Source organism: Hemiscyllium ocellatum, chromosome 16, assembly GCF_020745735.1.
Source record: "Hemiscyllium ocellatum isolate sHemOce1 chromosome 16, sHemOce1.pat.X.cur, whole genome shotgun sequence".
NCBI classification, from domain to species: Eukaryota; Metazoa; Chordata; class Chondrichthyes; order Orectolobiformes; family Hemiscylliidae; genus Hemiscyllium; species Hemiscyllium ocellatum.
Window position 1 is genome coordinate 31,478,183 of NC_083416.1, and position 21,730 is coordinate 31,499,912.

Below are 21,730 nucleotides of genomic sequence, written 5' to 3' on the forward strand. Positions count from 1 at the left end.
TTCTGAGATAATCTCTCGATCTTCTGAACTCCAGTGAGTAAAGTCGCAATATGTTTAGCCTTTGCTCATAAAATATTCCCTCCATGTCAGGGATTATTCTAGTGAACTTTCTCTGAACTGCCCCAAGTGAAATGATATCTTTCCATAAATAACTGCTTTCCATATTCCAGATATACTCTCATAAGTACCTTGTACAATTGTAACAAGATTTCTGTACTCACTCCTCTTGAACCTGTGTGCTAACGTTGTGTTTCATACATAAATACCCAAGTCCCTTTCATATTGCAGCTTTCTGCACTGTTTGTTTTCAATTTAAATAATCTTCTGTTCTTTTGTTCTCCTTTCCAAAATGAACAACTTCATATTTTTCTCACATTATTGCTCCATTTGCCAACATTTTATGCACTTAGCCTATCAATATTTCTCTGTCAGCTGTTCGTACCTCTCTCACAACTTGCCTTTTCACCTACTTTTGTGTTGTCTGCGAATTTGGCTATGGTACATTTGCTTCCTTCCTCCAAGTCATTGTTATATATTGTTAACAGTTGCAGTCCGAGCGCTGATTCCTGGTCACAAATTATCAACCTAAACAAGAACCCCTTAACTCCACTTGCTGTTTCCTCCCATTTGCCAATTCTCTATCCATGCCAGTATTTTATCTGTAACACTATGCGTTCTTATGAAAATCTTTTGTGAGGTACCTTGTTGAATGCTTTCAGGAAATCCAAAACAATGCATCTAATGGCTTCCCTCTGTCCACTCTGATTGAGACTTCCCCAAAAAAACTGGAATAAATTAGTCAAACACAATTTCACAAAGGAGAGAGTGAGGACTGCAGTTGCTGGAGAGTCAGAGTCGAAAAAGGTGGCACTGGAAAAGCACAGCAGGTTAGGCAGCATCCAAGGAGCAGGAGAGTGGGACTGAGGGAAAAAAGGAGGGAAGGCAATAGGTGGAGGCATGTAGGAGGTGATTGTGACATGTCAGTAGGGAGAGTGGAGTGGAATGGATCTGGGATGAGGGTGGGGAGAGGGGAAATTTGAAACTAATGAAGTTGATGTTAATGCTATGTGGTTGAAAGGTCCCAAGGCGGAAGATGAGGCATTCCTCTTTGGGTGGATTTGATGCGGTGGTGGTAGTGGTCCAGGACTTGCATGTCCTTGGGAGTGGGAAGGGGAGTTGAAATGTTTGGCCATAGGATGGTGAGGTTGTTTAGCACTTGTGTCCCAGAGATGTTCCCTGAAATGCTCCATGAGTTAGTATCCTGTCTCCCCAAAGTAGAGGAGTCCACATTGAGAGCATCGGATGCAGTAGATGAGGTGGGTGGATGTGCAGGAAAATCTCTTGTGAAAAGAACCTTCAGTGCCTTGGATGGAGGTGAAGAAGTGGTATGGGTGCATGTTTTACATCACCTTCAGTTGGTAGGGAGTGTGGGTGCAGCAAGGGAGTTGTGGTGGGAATAGTTTCTGGTGGTGGGGTCTGTCTGTAGGTGGTGATAATGGCAGAGAGTAATGTGCTGTCTCTGGAGATTAGTGGGGTGGAAGGTGAGGACCAGGGTGATTCTATCCTTGTTGCAGTTAGAGGGGTTTGAGGGCAGAGGTGCGGGAAGTGGAGGAGATGTACTGGAGGGCATTGTTGATCACAAGGGAGGGCAAATTGTGGTACCTGAAAAAGAAGGACATCTGGGATGTCTTGGAGTGGGATTGCTCCTCATGGGAGCAGATACGGTGGAGGTGGAGGCATTGGGAGTAAGGGATCCATGCTGACTACTCAGGTGACTGACTGTGTGGAGTTTGCACATTCTCCCCGTGTCTGCGTGGGTTTCCTCCGGGTGCTCCGGTTTCCTCCCACAGTCCAAAGATGTGCAGGTCAGGTGAATTGGCCATGCTAAATTGCCTGTAGTGTTAGGTAAGGGGTAAATATAGGGGTATGGGTGGGTTGCGCTTCGGCGGGTCGGTGTGGACTTGTTGGGCCGAAGGGCCTGTTTCCACACTGTAAGTAATCTAATCATCTAAAAAAAGACTTGATTTCTTCCTTACTTGATTTCAGTACTATTCCAACAATAGATATTAGGCTAATGCTTTTTGCCTCCCTCCCATTTTTAATAAAAGGTCTCACATTGGCATTTGTCCAGTCTGCTGATATTTCTCCAGAATCCCTGGATTTTTGTAAAACTACAACTGATGCATCCACTATCTCTGTAGCTACCTCCTGTCGTATTCTCGGATGCAAGCTATCAGGGCCCATGAATTTATCTGCCTTTATGTCCATTAGTTTGTCTAATAATACTTCAGTGATGGTGCATAATTCCTCCCCTGTATTCTTTAGTATTAGTGGGATTTTTAAAGTATCTTCCATCATAAAAACTCATGCAGAATCAGTTTAGTTCCTCTATTTCATTATTCCCTAAAACTGCCTTCCCGGAATCATTTTTGATGAGGGCTATGTTCACTTTGACCCTTCTCTTTCTTTTTATGGTTTTAGTTTTTATATTCCTCACTAGTTTGCCCTTATATTTTGTCTTTTGTTTTAGTCCTCCTTTGGATTCTGAACTTAGCCCAGTCTTTGGGGCTCTCACTGACTTTGATCTTTAGAGACAGGTCAAAAACGGGTATACATTCACATGGGGTGCTTGTGCCTCGTGCCCAAGGAGCATGCCTTGAGATGTTGGTTCCTGATGATGTTTTGAAGCAAATGATAAACTGAAGTCATATCAGGTACTCAATCTGATTTCCATGTGAAGAATTCCTGTGTTCAATTTCCTCGTGGTGGGTGGTAATGATAGAAAACTGCAGACTAATAAAGCAAGATCTGCAGTTGATAAGGTTGTTAACAGGTAATAATATCCATAGATAGGCATCTTGCCACTGCCAAGCAAGAATCTCAAATTGACACCTGGAATTTAGTTAAAAATCAGTGAGTTGTTCCTGATGTCAAGTTAGGCCTCACTAGATTTCTCATGGGATTGTCACATTTATAACCATAAACTACAAAATTCAGGCTACTATAAAATTCTGCTGAGTATTGCAATATGTATTTACAACTTGTTAATGTCCATTTTATATGCCTCCTTTTGAAAAGAAAATGTCATTATATTGGCTATTTGATCAAAACTGATAAGTTACAGAAAGTTTGTAAGAGGACAAACTGGAGGGTAGCAGGAATGGGTTGAGCTAGGTATGGTTTGATGACAGGTGTCAGAGTAATTGCAGACAAACTACAACGGATGTGAGAGGATGGCATAAAGCAGTTGAGCATAACATGTCATGATATCAGATCTCCTAGCAGGAGCATGTACAGTCTGCCGCAGTAGCTTGTAAATATTGCTGTTCTAAGTTAGTTTCAGTCTGCTTATCTATGAGATCAGTCGTATGAAATTAGAAGCCACAGTACTGGCCAGTTATTCTCCTCTTACTAAGATGTTCATCTTTTAAATCATATGCTAATCTGGGAGCACATATTCACTGCAATATGTTTGTTTATAAGGTCAGTCCCCTTAAAATCATGGCTTGGACATCTTTTTTTCAAACTCTGAATAGAAATTGCAATGTTCATAAATAGATCAAACCTCTTTTGAACTGGAAGCTATGACTTTATTCACTTACACAAATGGGTTCATGTTTAGTAGATCTGAATGATAGCATATAACTCATTTAAGAGTTATAAATTGTTTGCTACATTTGTCTCATTCTGTATATGATGTACAGGTAAAATTATATGCAGAAAAAAGACGGTATTAAAAAGTACCATAACTAATCTTGCACTGTATTTGGTCGCCTGTTTTTGATCCAGGAGACTGTCACTGGAAGAACTTATTAGCACTCCATATTATGACTACATAGGCAAGTGATATAACTTGCAAAAATTTGTGAACAAAAAGAAATATTTTCCATTATCAAATGATTTCATACCAGTTATTGATCAAAATGTTAATGGTTTTTAATGCTTTGGGGAAAATTATTGGTGGCTTCTAGGCACAGTAATGGTATATTGTTGGTACTTGTCAGCATTCAGAAACACAACCCTGTATTTGTGGTGTGAACTGAAATTCTGTTTGAGAAAATTCTGAAGTGCCTTGGAAGGTTTTACTTTAAGGCTACTATATAAATACAAGTTGTTGTGAATAATGCTCTGAATCTTTTTTAAATTCCCTCACTTTCTATATTTAATTTTTGTTTCCAACAAGCGCGCACACTACAGGTTCTGAACTTATTCAAACCTTAAGCTGGACTATATGTATATGAAAAGGTGTACACTGGTCTTTTTTATTTCCCCTCTGTCAGTCATCCTGTCTACCAAATCGCCCCTGTGGCTTAACCCTGGCTGTTTCCCCTGTTAACACCACGTAAAATTTTGATTTAGCACATTAAAAACTGGCAAACCTTTTGCTAAATTGTCAGATAGAAATTACATAAAGCTCTTGAATTATTTTCACTTAAAAGTTGAAATTATTATCACTACTTCAAGTTGTGTTTGTCTTTTTATTGTTAGAAACTATATATCTAATTTATACAAATTGAGTAACTAGTGAAGCTAGCAGTTTTTAACACAATTTGGAAAAGCATTTCTTTATTCCTTCTGAGATATTATATTCTTTTAATCAGGAGTCCAGTGTCAAGAGCTGGGTTCCAGTTTTTGTTTCCTGTTGACTCCATTTTCTGTATGTTGATAGGAGACTTGCTGAGTAAAAAATGAGGTCTGCAGATGCTGGAGATCACAGCTGCAAATGTGTTGCTGGTCAAAGCACAGCAGGCCAGGCAGCATCTCAGGAATAGAGAATTCGACGTTTCGAGCATAAGCCCTTCTGACCCAATTATACCTAGTCTATTAGTCTGCTGCCACCATGGAATACTAATTTAAGAGCATCAGTTAAAGAATCATATCCTAATGTCTGTACGTCTAATGTATATGCTGCTCTAATGCAGAGGTACTATGTTAGCATTCTGATGGCAAGAACAGTGAACTGCTATCATTTGCTTAGTTGCTTTCACAGTATCCATTAATAACTGAAGGAGGACCATCAGAAAGTAGCCATCATTATTTAATACTTTTCTATCTACATTTTAAGTACTCTTTCTGTCTGTTAGAAAGTTGTAAACATATTGACAGCCCTTGCAAACATTTTTCATATCTTCACAAATTTATTTATAGTGGGTATTGTTTACTGGTTGGATCAAGACTTTTACCGGCATAGCAATTGATTTTGATTCTCAGTACTGTCTCTTGAATTACCCAAGGGAGGTTGGCTTTGATTATGTGATCAATATATGGTTCATAAATGAGTCTTGCATTAGTGCTAAACAGATTTTCTTCTGAAACCTTAATCTGAGTTCAAATCCTTGAAGTAATAATTGTGTTTTGGTATTCTGGGAGAATTCTTTAATGATGATGTCACTTTCTTGAGTACCATAGGCACTGCATATCATGGCCACTGCTCCACTATTTGGCATAGTATTTGCATTTTCCTAACTTCCATATTTCTCATAGATCTAAAAGGAAAGCAGTGATATTGCATTTGAGATTCCTTTTCACATTTTCTCTTACACACTACTTCCAGCTTCTTACTTGACTAGGGTTGCACTGTGACCACACTGCTCAAATGGCAGCTACGTGAGCCTCCACAATTTCTTTTGACTTCATATATTTGATCATTTGACAATCAGCAACAGGACTATCTTTCATTATCTCCACCCCCTCCTCCCCCACCCTAATCTAAGTCCCCTATACAGAAGCATGCAACTAACTCTCAGGTGCCCTGATCAGGTAACTTGTCAGGTGTCATAAAACTACTTGAATTGTAAGCCACCGGAATTGAACCTGCTTAATTATTACTTCTGTTTTCTTTTCAAAGTAAAAGATTGATTGCTGTTGAATCTAGAGACCTCCTTTCAATCTCTTGCCTCACTGGAATAATGTAATTTGTTGTTAATTTTCCACTACTTAACACCTTTTATTAGTAACTTCAGTAAACAACTTTATTACCCACATAATAATGTTCAGTGTGATAGACGATATGTTAAAATGCCCACGTTATTCTTCAAAAGGGACAAATAAATAAACGAGTCGTGTTGTTCTGTTGCCCCTTTCTCTCTTTCACCCACCCCTTCACGTTCTCCTCCCCTTCCCCTCTCCCCTCCTCCCCTTCCCCTCTCCCCTCCTCCCCTTCCCCTCTCCCCTCCTCCCCTTCCCCTCTCCCCTCCTCCCCTTCCCCTCTCCCCTCCTCCCCTTCCCCTCTCCCCTCCTCCCCTTCCCCTCTCCCCCCCTCACCTTCCCTCTCCCCCCCCTCACCTTCCCTCTCCCCCCCCTCACCTTCCCTCTCCCCCCCTCACCTTCCCTCTCCCCCCCCCCCACCTTCCCTCTCCCCCCCCTCACCTTCCCTCTCCCCCCCCTCACCTTCCCTCTCCCCCCCCTCACCTTCCCTCTCCCCCCCCCCTCACCTTCCCTCTCCTCCTCCTCCCCCCCCGCCTTCCCTTCCCCCCCCACACTTTTCATTCCCCGCCCACCCCCCAACACTTCCTCAGTGCTACCTGCCTGTCCACCTATCTTCGTATCATCAGCAAACTTCGCTAGAATGCCCCCCAGTCCCTTCATCCAGATCATTAATATATAACGTGAACAGCTGCGGCCCCAACACTGAACCCTTTGGGACACCGCTTGTCACCAGCTGCCAGTCCGAAAAAGAACCTCTTATCCCAATTCTCTGCCTTCTGTCAGACACCCAATCCTCAATCCATGCCAGTAGCTCACCTCGAACACCACGGGCCCTCACCTTACTCAGCAGCCTCCCGTGTGGCACCTTATCAAAGGCCTTTTGGAAGTCTAGATAGACCACATCCACTGGGTTTTCCTGGTCTAACCTACTTGTCACCTCTTCAAAGAATTCTAACAGGTTTGTCAGGCACGGCTTCCCCGTAGTAAATCCATGTTGGCTTGTTCTAATCCAAGAATTTAGAAACCTCATCCTTAACGATGGATTCTACAATTTTACGAACAACAGAGGTTAGGCTAATTGGCCTATAATTTTCCAAATTTTGTCTTGATCCTTTCTTGAACAATGGAAAACCGCTGTTGTAACCTCAATCATCCGAGACTTTCCCTGACTCCAGTGACTTTTGAAAGATCTCAACCAACGCCTCCGCTATTTCCTCAGCCACCTCCCTCAGAACTCTAGGATGTAGCCCATCGGGGCTAGGAGACTTGTCAGTTTTAAGACCGTTTAGCTTTTCTAGCACTATCTCTTTTGTAATGGCAACCATACTCAACTCAGCCCCCTGATTCCCTTTAAGTGTTGGGATATTACTCATGTCTTCCACTGTGAAGACTGACGCAAAGTACTTAAGTTCTCCAGCTATTTCCTGATCTCCCATCACTAGCCTTCCAGCATCAGTTTGAAGTGGCCCAATATCTACTTTTGCCTGTCGGTTGTTTCTTATGTATTGAAAGAAACTTTTACTATCATTTCTAATATTACTGGCTAGCCTACCTTCATATTTGATCCTCTCCTTCCTTATTTCTCTCTTTGTTATCCTCATTGTTTTTGAAACTTTCCTAATCTTCTGATTTTTCCAGTGCTCTTGGCCACTTTATAGGATCTCTCTTTTTCTTTGATACGTTTCCTGACTTCCTTATTCAAATTTGCTTGATTTGTTATTGTATTTTCAGTAGATCTGCATTGCTTGCTGTGTCATTGTTATTGCACAGGAATAAAACTTCTGAACAGGAAGTCATGATATTCTCTATAAGTAGGAAGTCTTGCTATTCAGACATTTGGGGGGGAAAGCGTGCTTACTTTTTCATTGCCTTCCCTGAAAATGTTTTGCATTTCTCAAAAATAATTGCTGTAAGTCTGCCATGCTTGCAACATTAAAAGGCATTTTCTTTACAATTCCCACCACCATGTCACCTAGAATAATCCCATGAACAGCATTCTGAATTGTTGCCCACTGTATTGGTTGAGCTTCTTACTCAGGAAATGTTCAAGCATTGTGATGCTGTCTGTAGAAAATAAAGAAGAGTCTTGCCATTAAGGAGAAACTACCATGTGCAGGGAATGCTACTTCTATGGCTTGGTTGAGTTTGATGTTTCAAAAGGAGGTCTTGATCATTACATGAATAATTAAGCTTTTTCATGGTGTGCAATGAAGGGGAAAGGGAGAAAATAAATCGTGATTGCTGAAAAGAAAATCATGTACAATCAAATGTTTAATTTATTAGTTAGATTTTGGCGTTTTAACTTTGAAAAAGTATTGATGATCTTACCATTAATCAGATTACAACTAACATGGTGAATATCTTAAGACCATAAGAAATAGGAACAGGAGTAGGCTCACTCAAGCCTGCTCTACCATTCAGTAGGATCATGGTTGTTGTGACACTCCTGACATCTGCTTTCTGTCGTTGATTCCCCAAACCCATGATTCCCCTACTGACCACAAATCAATCTATCTCAGTCTAAAATATACACAAGGATTCTGCCCCACAGCTCTGTGGCAAGAAGTTCCAAAGACAGTTAACTCTGACAGAAGAAATTCCTCCTTCCCTCAGTCTGAAATTGGTGCCCCTTTATTCTGAGATTATGCCCTCTGATCTTACATGAAGGGAAACATCCTCTGAGCATTTACCTTGTCAAGCCTCTATAAAATCCAAAATGTTTCAATGCAATCACCTCCTCATTTTTATAAATTCCTATGAGTTTAGTCCTAACTTGCTTAACCTTTGCTTATAAGATAATCGCTCCATTCTGGGAATCATTCTAGTGAACCTTCTCTGAATTGTTTATGATAAAATAATATTGTTTCTTAAATAAGCGGGCCAAACAGCTGTCAGTACTCGCTGTTCTCACAAGCACCTTGTACAGTTGCAGTACACTTACCCAACTCTTATACTTCTAACGCGTTGAAATAAGGGCCAACATTCCTTGACATTGCCGCGACATTAACGCCTCAACCTCTCCACCCCTCTCACCCACTCCAACCTCTCACCCACGGAACGTGCAGCCCTCCACTCCCTCCATTCCAACCCCAACCTCGCTATCAAACCGGCAGACAAGGGAGACGCAGTGGTAGTTTGGCGCACCGATCTTTACACCGCTGAGGCTAAACGCCAGCTCGCGGACACCTCCTCCTACTGCTCCCTTGACCATGACCCCACCTCCCACCACCAAACCATCATCCCCCAGACCATCCATAACCTCATCTCCTCAGGGGATCTCCCACCCATCGCCCCCAACCTCATAGTCCCACAACCCTGCTCTGCCAGTTTCTACCTCCTGCCCTATATTTTATCTTTCCTCATTCCTGAAGAAGGGCTCCTGCCCGAAACGTCGATTCTCCTGCTCCTTCGATGCTGCCCTGACCTGCTGTGCTTTTCCAGTAACACATTTTCAGCTCTGATCTCCAGCATCTGCAGTCCTCACTTTCTCTTAGAAGTACACCAAAGGCTACTAACCATATTAGAACTAAAACACACACATCTTTGCTTCCAATATAAAGACAGGAAGGAGGTGAAGCAAATTTGGTCCGTTGTTATTGCATAGTATTCTTTCGGACCCCTTATGAATATAATCTGTTAAGTTGTGCATTTCCACAGCTCTAGGAAGTACCGTTAAAAACGTGTCACATAACACATCGGCGTTTTGCAAGGGTTCTGCAACACTTTCATCGTGTTAAAACAAATTGAGATACGGATGTGAAATAGCAGACAGTTGGCCATCCAGTTTTTGCAGAGTGGGGAGAGTGGCAGAGTTACTCTATGGGATCGGCAGATACCAACACTGGTAAAAACAATGACTGCAGATGCTGGAAACCAGATTCTGGATCCGTGGTGCTGGAAGTGCACAGCAGTTCAGGCAGCATCCAAAGTGCAGCGAAATCGACGTTTCGGGCAAAAGCCCTTCATCAGGAATAAAGGCAGTGAGCCTGAAGCGTGGAGAGATAAGCTAGAGGCTAAGACAAGACACTACATTTATTCCTGATGAAGGGCTTTTGTCCGAAACGTCGATTTCGCTGCACTTTGGATGCTGCCTGAACTGCTGCGCTCTTCCAGCACCACTAATCCAGAAGCTACTAACACTGACAATGCCTTCCAGAAATGAGTCCGATGGCCTGCCACATATGAGGGTTTCTGCCGGATAATATCCATTGACGTAGAATTGATTTTTTTTCTCTCTCTGAAAGCATCTGTCGATCACTGGAGTTAAAATATTTGTTTCAGACTGTTAGACGTATTAATAATCCTTCTGTAACACTGGGGTCTCTGTCGCCTAGTAAAACCTCAGGATCCATTACAATTGATGTTTTGCACAAGAAAATCCATGACTGGGGCGATGTGCAAGGAGAATTTGAGGCCAGGAGCATTTTAACGGCGGATCTAGTTCCGAACGTTGCAACAAAAACTTCCCGCCAGAGTGAGACTGGGATCCAGAGCAAAATGCTTCCCGGCAGCAAGGGAAGGCGTAATTACAGGGGAGGTACTCCAGGCAATTAATGACGAGGGAAGCCCAAGGCAGAGGAACCTCCGTGAATCTCTGTAGAGCAATTCTACTCACCCTTGACAAGTTTCAAAAAAATAAGTTGAGCTGCACACGTTTCTTGCCATGACCCTGTCTGCTCCAGTAGGCAGTAATGAACCGGACACTGTGGGCATCATGCTGCAACCGGCAATTAAAAAGCATGTTGAGCTTTGAATGATGTCATCAAATGTTAACTTCCAGGTAGTTGTGAGGCTCCCGTTTACCATGGGGGTGGGCTATGCTGCCGAAAAACTAGCAATTAAAATGTCGGTCGATGGAAACTCGGTCGGAAGAGCCTGACAGTCTTGTAGAAGTCATTGTACAGACAAGGTTAAAACATCTCTTTAAAGTTTGTCTTTTTAAAAATTGATATGCGGACTTCGTGTCATGTCTGTATTTTGTTAATGTTTACTTCTCCAGAACCATTTCAGGGCATTCGCTGGTGATTGGAGCAGACTAGTAGACTTCCGGGTGCTGTTCGACCTGTATTTATTGACCCTTCATGAACACACTACAAAAGTCCTGCAGCACATTCAAGAAAGAATTCCTATTTATCACCCCCCAAAAAAATTTGTTCAAAAGTTAAGCACGCTGATCCCTTTTCCCTTTTTTTAAAGCGTGTGTTGTGTAGTGTTAGGATCTGTATCAATGTTAGATATTTTCATTATTCTCAGACGAAAAATGTCATGAATGTTCTGATCAGATGGAATGATAAAACCACGTGCAGCTTTAATCTTCCACGTGAGGCAATATCATAACTAATTGGGTGGTTTAAGCCTTTGGTTTTTAAAAGGATGAGGCTATATGGCTGTATGTTGTGTAAGTTAGAAAGAGCAGTTATAGAAAATAGAGGGTTTTTTTTACCCTGGAGGCAGCCACATTTAATGTGTGTACATATATAAAAAATATAATATACATTTGATCTTACATATTCATAATTTCAAAACAAAATTGAGGACACTTATACTGAGCAGTTATTTATACTATTATTTTTAATGTTGGTGGAAATGTTGCATTTTTGTACCATAGTTAAACTTCGCAGCAAATCCTGACCTGACCCTGGAGTAAGCATTGTCACTATGATTTTATTTGACATCACACAGTGTATGAGTCAATTGCTGAACTGGATATGAAAAATACTCAGGAAGTCTTTCAAACACCTTTTAAAACCTGCCTGTAATTAAATGTTTGGACACACAGATGCTGCCTTCTCTGTCTAGGCATTCCTGATGGAGGGCTTATGCCCGAAACGTCGAATTTCCTGTTCCTTGGATGCTGCCTGACCTGCTGCGCTTGAACCAGCAATGCATTTTCAGCATTAAAATTTAACTGCTTAGAAAGGGGCCTCGGTGGTTAGCAGGATTAAAGTTTGTCAGTCAGTCCCAATGTCTGGCTGTATCCCAAACTCTACTTGCTGCATTCACTGATGGTGCTGCGAAGTTGCTAGTGCATTTGCACTATCAGTTTTCATTCTTTTTAATTGTATATTAGCGATTAAATTTATGTCAGACTGAAGGTGAAATGTTTGAATTTCTCCTTTGTTCACATGGCTCTTCTGGGTAATGGATGAACCTGATTCTATTATTTTAAATTGTCTGCCATTCTCGGTCTTAACTTAGTTGAGCTGCTATGATTCATATTTTGCCTCATTCATGTAGTTTAAGGAATTCATTTTAGAAATAAATGTGTACAATTTCCAGACATTGCTCTATTTCCTGCAGCCTGTGGGCATTATAGAATCTCAGAATCCCTACAGTGCAGGTAGTGGCTATTCAGTCTATCAAGTCTAAACCAACCCTCTGAAGAGCATCCTGCTCATTCTGTTCTACTACTAAATATAAATTATAATATGTACTTTTGTTCTCACATTTTAATGTTGCATATATATAGTAACATATACCACAACTCAAATCAACAGAAACTAGCAAGCATTCCAAGATGTTTCAGATGGCATCTTAGTGGACAATTAACCTTTTTTTGATATTCAGTAAGTGAAACTGCCAGTGGTAGTGCGTCTGGTTCTCATGGGAGGTCAAAATTTTCAAAAGCTGAAACAAGAATCAGTCCTGGAACCTGTCCTTTTCTGGTTCTGACAAAGATATGTTGAGCAGTGGGTGACTGGTCTTTTTTAAGAGGCAGTTTGGTCATTAAAACCTTATACTTTGTGCCTGAATTTTTTAAAGGTTGTTGTTTAGAATGACTATTGGGTGGTTTTCCCAAACTTCTGGAAACACAGCTTTTACAAGGAAACGAGAAGGCATCAGCCAAGTGCCCAAGCTAATCTTGATTGAAACTTGTCACACTTCTTTTATGTTAAGAATTTGCTTGCAATCAACTGAGGAGCACTTCAGTTTGTTTTGATTTTGAAATGAGCAGAGAAAAATGAAAAACAACTGACCTTTCAACTTGCCATAGTGTAAAGCTGATATACATACCAGAAAAACTAATTATTTTCATTTGTTGGTTTGTGGAAAATTCATGTACTGTATTATCAGTGAATATCCCATGATGTAATGGGGCCAAAAGAAACTGAAACCTGAAGCATCTGACTAGAGGGAGGTGTGTATAACCTAGAATATTTCACTCTAGACATGTGAAAACTTCAGGACTCGATGAAATTTAAGTATTGAAGATTCTCCATGGGAGGTTGGGGTGGGAAAGAAATAATTTGAATCCCAATAATACATTAGAGATTCACACATTCTGAACACCGCTTCCAGAGCATAAGAGAAAAGATGCTATGACGCGACATAGTTAATTATAATTTCTTGTTGCTAATATTGATGTCGAGCAGCAATTATAATTTGATATTACTGTTGCTAAGCCAGATAATGGTGTCATGGGTAGTGACATATGTTGCTATATTTTGAGGTAGGCTTTGTTATGTTTTCTGTGATCACTGTTTCCCATTGGAGGTTTATAGAATCATAGAGTCCCGACAGTGTGGAAGCAGGCCATTCAGCCCGTTCTGTCCATACCTACCCACTGAAGAGCATCCCCCACCCGATCCCTGGAACCCTGCATCTCCCATGGCTAATCTATGTAACTTGCACATCCCGAGACATGACTGATCCAACTAACCTGCATATCTTTGGACTGTGGGAGGAAGTTGGAGCACCCAGAGGAGACTCTCTCAGATACGGGGAGAACGTGCAAACTCTGCACAGATGTTGCCTGATGCCAGAATTGAACAGAGGTCCCTGGCACCACAAGGCTTCAGTGCTAACCACTGAGCCACCCTGTACTGCCGTTCATTTCATTTTCAATTTTTATTTTTTAGCCATGACAGAGAGAACTCAAATAATGAAAATATTTCATACAAATGTAAAGGCTGTGAGTTTGTCTGCCAATAAAGTAGACATTGGGCTATATGAAATGTTCTGGCAGGCCTCTACAATGTTGATAAATTAGTCACATTAAGTTTTAATCTAGTTTAAAGGAGATTTGAGCTATAGGGAGAGGCTGAACAGGCTGGGGCTATTTTCCCAGGAGAGTTGGAGGCTGAGGGGTGACCTTATTGAAGTTTATAAAGTCATGAGGGCATGGATAGGATAAATAAAGTCTATTCCCTGGGGTGGGGGGAGTCCAGAACTAGAGGGCATAGGTTTACAGTGAGAGGGGAAAGATTTAATAGGGATCTAAGGGGCAATTTTTTCACACAGAGGGTGGTATGCATTTGGAATGAGCTGCCAGAGGAAGTAGTGGAGCATTTAAATTGCATACAATTGCAGCATTTAAAAGGCATCTGGATGGGTATATGAATAGGAAGGGTTTGGAGGGATATGGGCCGGTGCTGACAAGTGGGACTAGATTAAATTGGGATATCTGGTTGGCATGGACAAGTTGGCCTGAAGGATCTGTTTCCGTGGTATAATTGCTGAAGAAAGAGAAGCTTACCATGTACTCAACCATTGAAAAGTAACAATACAAGAAGTAGCCATTCAATACATTGTTTGTTTGCACTGGCTGAAAAATAATTAAAATTAATGGCCCATTTTTATCCCAACTTACAGCATTTGGTCCAAAGCCTTATATTACAGCAGTTCAAGTGCATAACCAGGTTCTGCCTCAAAACCTGAAGATGCTCATAGCCCTCTGGTGGCAAAAGTTTTTCCTTATGTCCCCTCTAATTTTTCTATCAGGACAAGATCTCAAGAGTAACAATTTCAAAGAAATGAAGAACTTTTACTGCTGAAGATAAGGATGCTAACTGGTTGAAGCGTTGCTGTGAAAAGTACACTGAAAGGGCACAGTATCTCACATGTTCTTAGTACTTGTGGGTATATCTACTAAATCAGATAAGGACAGCAGCTTTTCTTCCTTTTAAAGGGTAATGCTTTGACCCAATACCAGATAGTTTCTATAACAGTCAACAATAGTTTCATGTCTACAACTACTCTGATGAGCTTTCAGTTCCAGATTTTTATTTTAAAACATTTTACATTACACCAGCTGCAGTGCTGGAATCTGAATCTATGTGCCCAGGAGATTAGCTTAGGCCTCTGACTTACCAGTCAAGTGACTTTACCACTATGTCACAGTTTGCCCTTGGGTTTGGGCAAATACATTGTAAGCAATAATCCAATTGGGATAATTATCACCCTACAGGATAGTTACTATGCACTTTATTTTAGTATCAAAGTTGCATGGTGAGCATATGGCCTTTAGAGAAGGACCCCTGCCATCCTTGTTTGCTGTGGTTTATAGGTGACTTCAGACCCACATGAATGTGGTTGCCTCTTAAATGCTATCTGGCCTAACAAGCCATCAGTCAACCACTACAAAGCTTTTTTTTTGAAAAATTTGTATCAGCCTTGGCTCTGGAAATGACAACAATGGGAATCTTTCTCCAGACTTGTGCAATATGTGTACTACAGAACCTTGCAATACCCTAGGCATCATCTTCACCATCCTTGGGTGTATCTTGTTGCATCAGAATATATCCATAAGAGATCACAGCACAGTGATCTATGGTAGGGATGGAATTGTCCTGGAAGTCTTCAGCATTGACTCTGTCCCCCATGATTTGTAATGGTATCTAATAGTAAATATGGGCAAAGAAACATCCTGCTTGTTCCAACTTACCACCCTTTAGCTGATGAATAAATACTTTGCTATGTTGAAAACCAATTGGAAGAACTAGTGAGGGTGACAAGGGCACAAAATATGCTCCAAGTGGGGACTCCACTTTCTATCGCCCATAGTGGTCCAGTAGCACAACTACTGACCAAATTGGCTAAGTTCTTATAAAGAGAAGAAACTGGTGAAATCGGCACGGGACCCGTATGGTTGGAGGGTCCCAAGGCAGAGAATGAAGCATTCTTCCTCTAGACGTCAGGTGGTTAGGGTTTGGCAGTAGAGGAGGCCCAGGACTTGCATGTCCTTGGTGGAGTGGGAGGGGGAGTTACAGTGAAAGTGGATTTCACCAGTTTCTTCATTTCCCCTCCCCCCACCTTATCCCAGATCCAACCTTCCAACTCGGCACCACTTTTTTGACTGTCCTACCTGTCCATCTTCCTTCCCGCCTATCTACTCCACCCTTTTCTCTGACCTATCACCTTCACCCACACTTTCATCTATCATAGCATTCCTAGGTATCGTTCCTCCTTTCTCCCCCCTCCCCCCACCTCATTTATCTTGTAGCCCCCTTGGGCCACAAGCCTCATTCCTGGTGAAGGGCATATGCTCAAAACATCAATTCTCTCGCTCCTTGGATGTAGCCTGACTAGCTGCACGTATGAAGAAACTGGCAAACATACTGGATGCTACAAAGGCTGTTGGCCCTGGCAACATTTTGGTGATCGTACTGATAATTTGTGCTCCAGAACTAGTCAAGCTGTTGTGGTACAGTTACAATAATGGCATCTACTCTGCAATGTGAAAAATTATCCATTCACATAAGGAGGACAAATTCATCTCGCACAATTAGTGCAGTAATTGCTCAGTCTAAACTCAATAAAGTGATGAAATGGTTGTTGACAATGTCATCCAGCAGTACTTATTCCCAATAACCCACTCACAGAAGCTCAGTTTAGTTTTCAGCAGAGTCACCTAGTTTCTGACCTCATTATATTCTTGATCTAACCATGAAAAAGAACTTGTATTCCAGAGTGAGGTGACTGTGACTGTCAAGGTATTGTCCAGAATAGAGCACATGGGATGCTTTATCTTCAGCATTCACTCCCTTTAAATTGACACACTGGTAACTGTGTGCACCATCTACAAAATGTACAGCATCAATTCACCTAAGCTCCTCCAATAGCACCGACCAAACCTGCACCCTCTACAATCTGTAGGGATAAGGGCAGTAGATGCGTGAGAATACCACCGTCTGCATATTCCTCTCCCAAGGCAACCATCATCCTGACTTGGAATATTATTGTTCCTTCATTGTCAAAGTCAAAATTTTGGAACTCTCTTCCAACCAGCAATTTGGATGTACCTATGCTCCAAGGACTATAATGGTTCAAGAAAGCAGGTCACCACTATTTTCTCAAGGCCAATTAGGACTGATCTAGCCATTAACACCTACATTCCATGAACAAATTTTATTGAAAGGATCCTTTCAATAATGGAGAAAGTGAGGACTGCAGGTACTGGAGATCAGAGACGAGAGTGTGGTGCTGGAAAAGCACAGTAGGTCAGGCAGTATTTGAGCAGCAGGAGAATCGACGTTTCGGACATTCCTGATGAAGGGCTTTTGCCCGAAACATTGATTTCCCCTGCTCCTCTGATGCTGCCTGACCTGCAGCATGACACTCTCTCAACTCCTTTTCAATAATGGTTTATTACTATGTATCTAGATCCAGAACTAGCATTCTTTCATCCCTTTTAGAAAGCCAGGTGGTTATTTGGACTCGTTTGATATAGTATACAGCGTGCTGCTCCCATACTAGTTTTTGAATGCTTTAAAATATTGTGAATTTGCTTGAGGCAAATGTTAATATTGCACTCGTGCTTTCTGGAAATCATTTAACAAACAAAATAAACAAATAATGGAAATGATTTGAAATTGCTGTCTTGTTTTAAGTTGCAGTTGGGGCAGCCTTTGACATTAGCATTAAATATAGAAACAAAAGCAGTAGGAGTATACTTGAGCGAAATCAGGAGGGCAAAAAGGGGATATGAGATAGCTTTAGTTAAGGAGAATCCAAAGGGATTTTACAAATACATTAAGGACAAAAGGGTAACCAGGGAGACAATAGGGCCCCTCAAAGGTCAGCAAGTCGGCCTCCATGTGGAACGGCAGGAGATAGGGGAGATACTAAATGAGTATTTTGCATCCGTATTTACTGTGGAAAAGGACATGGATGATGTGTAATGTAGGGACATCGATGGTGACATCTTGAAAAATGTCCATATTACAGAGGAGGAAATGCTGGATGTCTTGAAACGCATAAGTGGATAAATCCCCAGGATCTGATCAGGTGTATCCTAGAACTGTGGAAAGCAAAGGAAGGGATTGCTGGGCCTCTTATTGAGATGTTTGTATCATCAATAGTCACAGGTGAGGTGCTGGAAGACTGGAGGTTGGCTAACGTGGTGCCACTGTTTAAGAAAGGTGGTAAAGACGAGCCAGGAAACTATTGACCAGTAAACCTGACGTCGGTGGTGGGCAAGTTGTTAGAAGAATTCCTGAGGGACAGGATATACATGTGTTTGAAAAGGCAAGGACTGATTAGGGATAGTCAGCTTGGCTTTGTGCGTGGGAAATCATGTCTCTCAAACTTGATTGTGTTTTTTTTTGAAGAAGTAAGAGAGGGCAGAGCGGCAGATGTTATCTGTATGGACTTTAATAAGGTGTTCGACAAGGTTCCCCATGGCAGACTGGTAAGCAAGGTTAGATGTTGTGGAATAAAGGGGGAACTAGCCATTTACACACACAACTGACTCAAAGGTAGAAGTGGCGGTGGTGGAGGGTTGTTTTTCAGACTGGAGGCATGTTGCACTTCATTGGTCACAAGAATTGGTGCTGGATCCTCTACTTTTCATCATTAATATAAATGATTTGGATGTGAGCATAAGAGGTATAGTTGTTAAGTTTACAGATGACACCAAAATTGGAGGTGTACTGGACCATGAAGACGTTTACCTCAAATGGGCCAATGAGCTGAGAAGTGGCAGATGGAGTTTATTTTAGATAAATGTGAGGTGCTGCATTTTGGGAAAGCAAATCTTAGTAGGACTTGTACACTTAATGGTAAGGTCCTAGGGAGTGTTGCTGAACAGAGAGACCTTGGAGTGTAGGTTCATAGCTCCTTGAAAGTGGAGTCGCAGGTAGATAGGATAGTGAAGAAGGCATTTGGTGTGCTTTCCTTTATTGGTCACAGTATGAAGTACAGGAGTTGAGAGGTCATGTTGCAGCTGTATAGGCCACTGTTGGAATATTGCGTGCAATTCTGCTCTCTTTCCTATTGGAAAGATGTTGTGAAATTTGAAAGTGTTCAGACAAGATTTACAAGGGTGTTGCCAGGGTTAGATGAGTTGAGCTATATGGAGAGGTTAAATAGGCTGGGGCTGTTTTCCCTGGAGCATCTGAGGCTGAGGGGTGACCTTATAGAGGTTTATAAAATCGAGGGGCATGCATAGGATACATAGACAAAAATTTTTTCCTTGGGGTGTGGGAGTCCAGAATTAGAGGGCATAGGTTTAGGGTGAGTCGGGAAAGATATAAAAGAGACCTAAGGGGCAATGTTTTCATGCAGAGGGTGGTATGCGTATGGAATGAGCTGCCAGAGGAAGTGATGGAGGCTGGTACAATTGCAACATATTTAAAAGGCATTTGGATGGGTATATGAAGAGGAAGGGATATGGGCTGAGTGCTGGCAAGTAGGACTGGGTTAGATTAGGATATCTGGTTGGCATGGACAAATTGGACCAAAGGGTCTGTTCCTGTGCTGTGCATCTCTGACTTTGACTATAAAAGGTTTATAGTACAAAGGGATACTACTTGGCCGATTTATATCCGTGATGGCCAAAAATGCTATCTAGTTTAATCACACCTTCTAGCTCTTGATAACTAACTTTGTAGCTTACAGTACTGGTCATTTTGCTATAACGCGCATTTCAATAATGTGAGTTTGCTGTAACGTGATTGACGAACTGGGGACATGATTTTTAAAGTGCAAACCTTTAAAATGTGTGTTGGCTGTAACAAAATTACATCGCCAAGACTTGAACTGCTGTTTCTAGAGCTAGATTTTTCTAATAATGCAGGGTTGCACAAGAGTGCAACCACTCGTTAAAGAACTACCTGTACCTTACGTGCATAATCAAGTAATTTTGTTGTGGTGAGGATTTTGGTCTCTACTGTCTATTCAGGAACTAAGCTTTTAAAAGCCCACAGTCCTCTGGGTGGAAACAACATTCTCCTCAATTCTGCTCTCATTCTTCTCCCAGTGACTTTCAAACCATACTCTGGTTATCAACTCTCTGCTATCTGAAATAGACAATGGCTCTCTTATCCCTCTCAACTGTATATGCTCAATTAAAGTTCCCCTCATTATCATCTTCAAAGAAGACAGTCCCAGGCTATTCAGTTTCCCCCATAGAGGAAATATTCTGTTTTGACAACATCCTTGCAAATCATTTCTGCACTCTTTCTAGTGTGATCACTGGTCCTTTAACTGTTTTTTGTTGACTGTCCTTGAGTAATATGTCTGTCTAAACAATGATTTACATTGTCTCAGAATATTTTCAGTATTAATTCTAACACCATTTTTAAACCAACTTGCCTGTAAATTCTCAAAATATCCCTTTCTCTCTTTTTAATCAGTGATTCAATGCTAGCAGTTGTCTTGTTTTCCATCACCATGCCTCTAACCAAAAGAGCTTGGAAGATAATGGCCTCAGTTCTTTGATGTTAAATGCACAGGTTGATGTGAAATAGCTCATATCTCAAAAAGACCTCATCCTTAGTCTTCTTTTTAAATCTCATCTTCTATCTTGAGCTTTCCCTAAATAAGTAAAATATTGTTTAGGAACATTGATCACACAATGGTCTTACTGGCCATTTCAAAACCCTTTAAATTAGATTTGCTATTTGAGAAGAAGAACATTTTGCCTTAAATGTGGGCTGTTTAAAAGATCACACAAAATAGTAGACTGAAGCTGTTTTGGAATTGTTCCAAACTAAGACCTCAACTGAAATTTGTGCAGCTTCATGGCATAATTAAGCACGTGAAAATATGATCAATTGAAAAACTGTGCAAGTCAATATAACCTTTTACTTGTATACGATATTTCACATGATTCATCACTCTGTTTCAGAGAAATAAGTTGCTGCCTAAAAATCACAATTTTCAAAATCTATGTTTTGAGAAGGCTTTTGAGGATTGGGAGTTTGGTTAAGGAGTGGCAAAATAGCTTAAAAGTTGACTGCTGATAATGGAATAGAGAAAGGAAAGCAGAGGAGATTGAAATTGAAAGAACTGTGAACACTTTGGCATATTGGACTTGTAGTAATAAAGATGGGGTAAAGACAAGATGAGAAGCATCAAGACAGAGGCGTTTACAAAAAAATCGATGTGGGTATTGAATTCACCATGCTGAATACAGTAAACTGTTAAAGGAAAACAAACGTAATGTATAGGATACAATTTTAAATGATTGATAATTTTAAGTGATAGAATCTGGGAAGCTAGTAAAGGCTTGACAACGAAGCATGGAAACAAAAATGCTATGGAGGAGAATTTCAGTCACTATAAGCAAAGAGTGATGTAGACATAGAATCAGGTTCATTTGATGATAGATAATATTGCAGAATTGTTACAAACAGAAGAGGGTCATTCAAACCATTGAATCTATACCAGCTCTCCAAATAACCACTATGACTTAGTGGTATTCTGTTGTCTTTTCCCCATATTTTTGCAAACTGTTTCTGTTCAGAAAATCATGTACTGTCCTCTACCATACTTTTTGGGCAATGCAATTTCAAAACTAATATTGAGTAAGAAGTCTTTTTTTTCATCTCTCATGCTACATTTGCAAATAATTTTGAATCTACTGTTGTGTTCTCAACCCTTTTACCGTTGGGGACAGGTTCTCCTTGCATGTCTTAAGTTGTTGCAGAACCTCTCTTTGAACATGCTATCCATGTAACTCTCAGCCTAAAGATGTGCCATAGCATCTCCAGCCATCACTCGAGCTTTGTAACCCAGAACACAAACTTCAGCACCTAACAGCACTTCAAGCAAATATAGTCGTCCAGGATACTGGTAGTGT

At 41.1% G+C, this 21,730-nt stretch overlaps 1 protein-coding gene across 2 annotated transcripts in view; it reads left to right on the top strand.

Moving 5' to 3' along the window:
• ubtd2 (ubiquitin domain containing 2) overlaps positions 1 to 21,730 on the top strand; it is a 67,295-nt gene that overhangs the window by 10,738 nt on the left and 34,827 nt on the right. The window contains exon 1 of one of the 2 annotated variants that reach the window (XM_060837103.1): positions 10,742 to 10,837. The exons of the other annotated variant lie outside the window; for it this stretch is intronic. The gene's annotated coding sequence lies outside the window, so the exon portion shown is untranslated. Of the gene's footprint in view, positions 1 to 10,741; positions 10,838 to 21,730 lie in introns of those variants that run through there. 2 annotated transcript variants of the gene reach the window in all.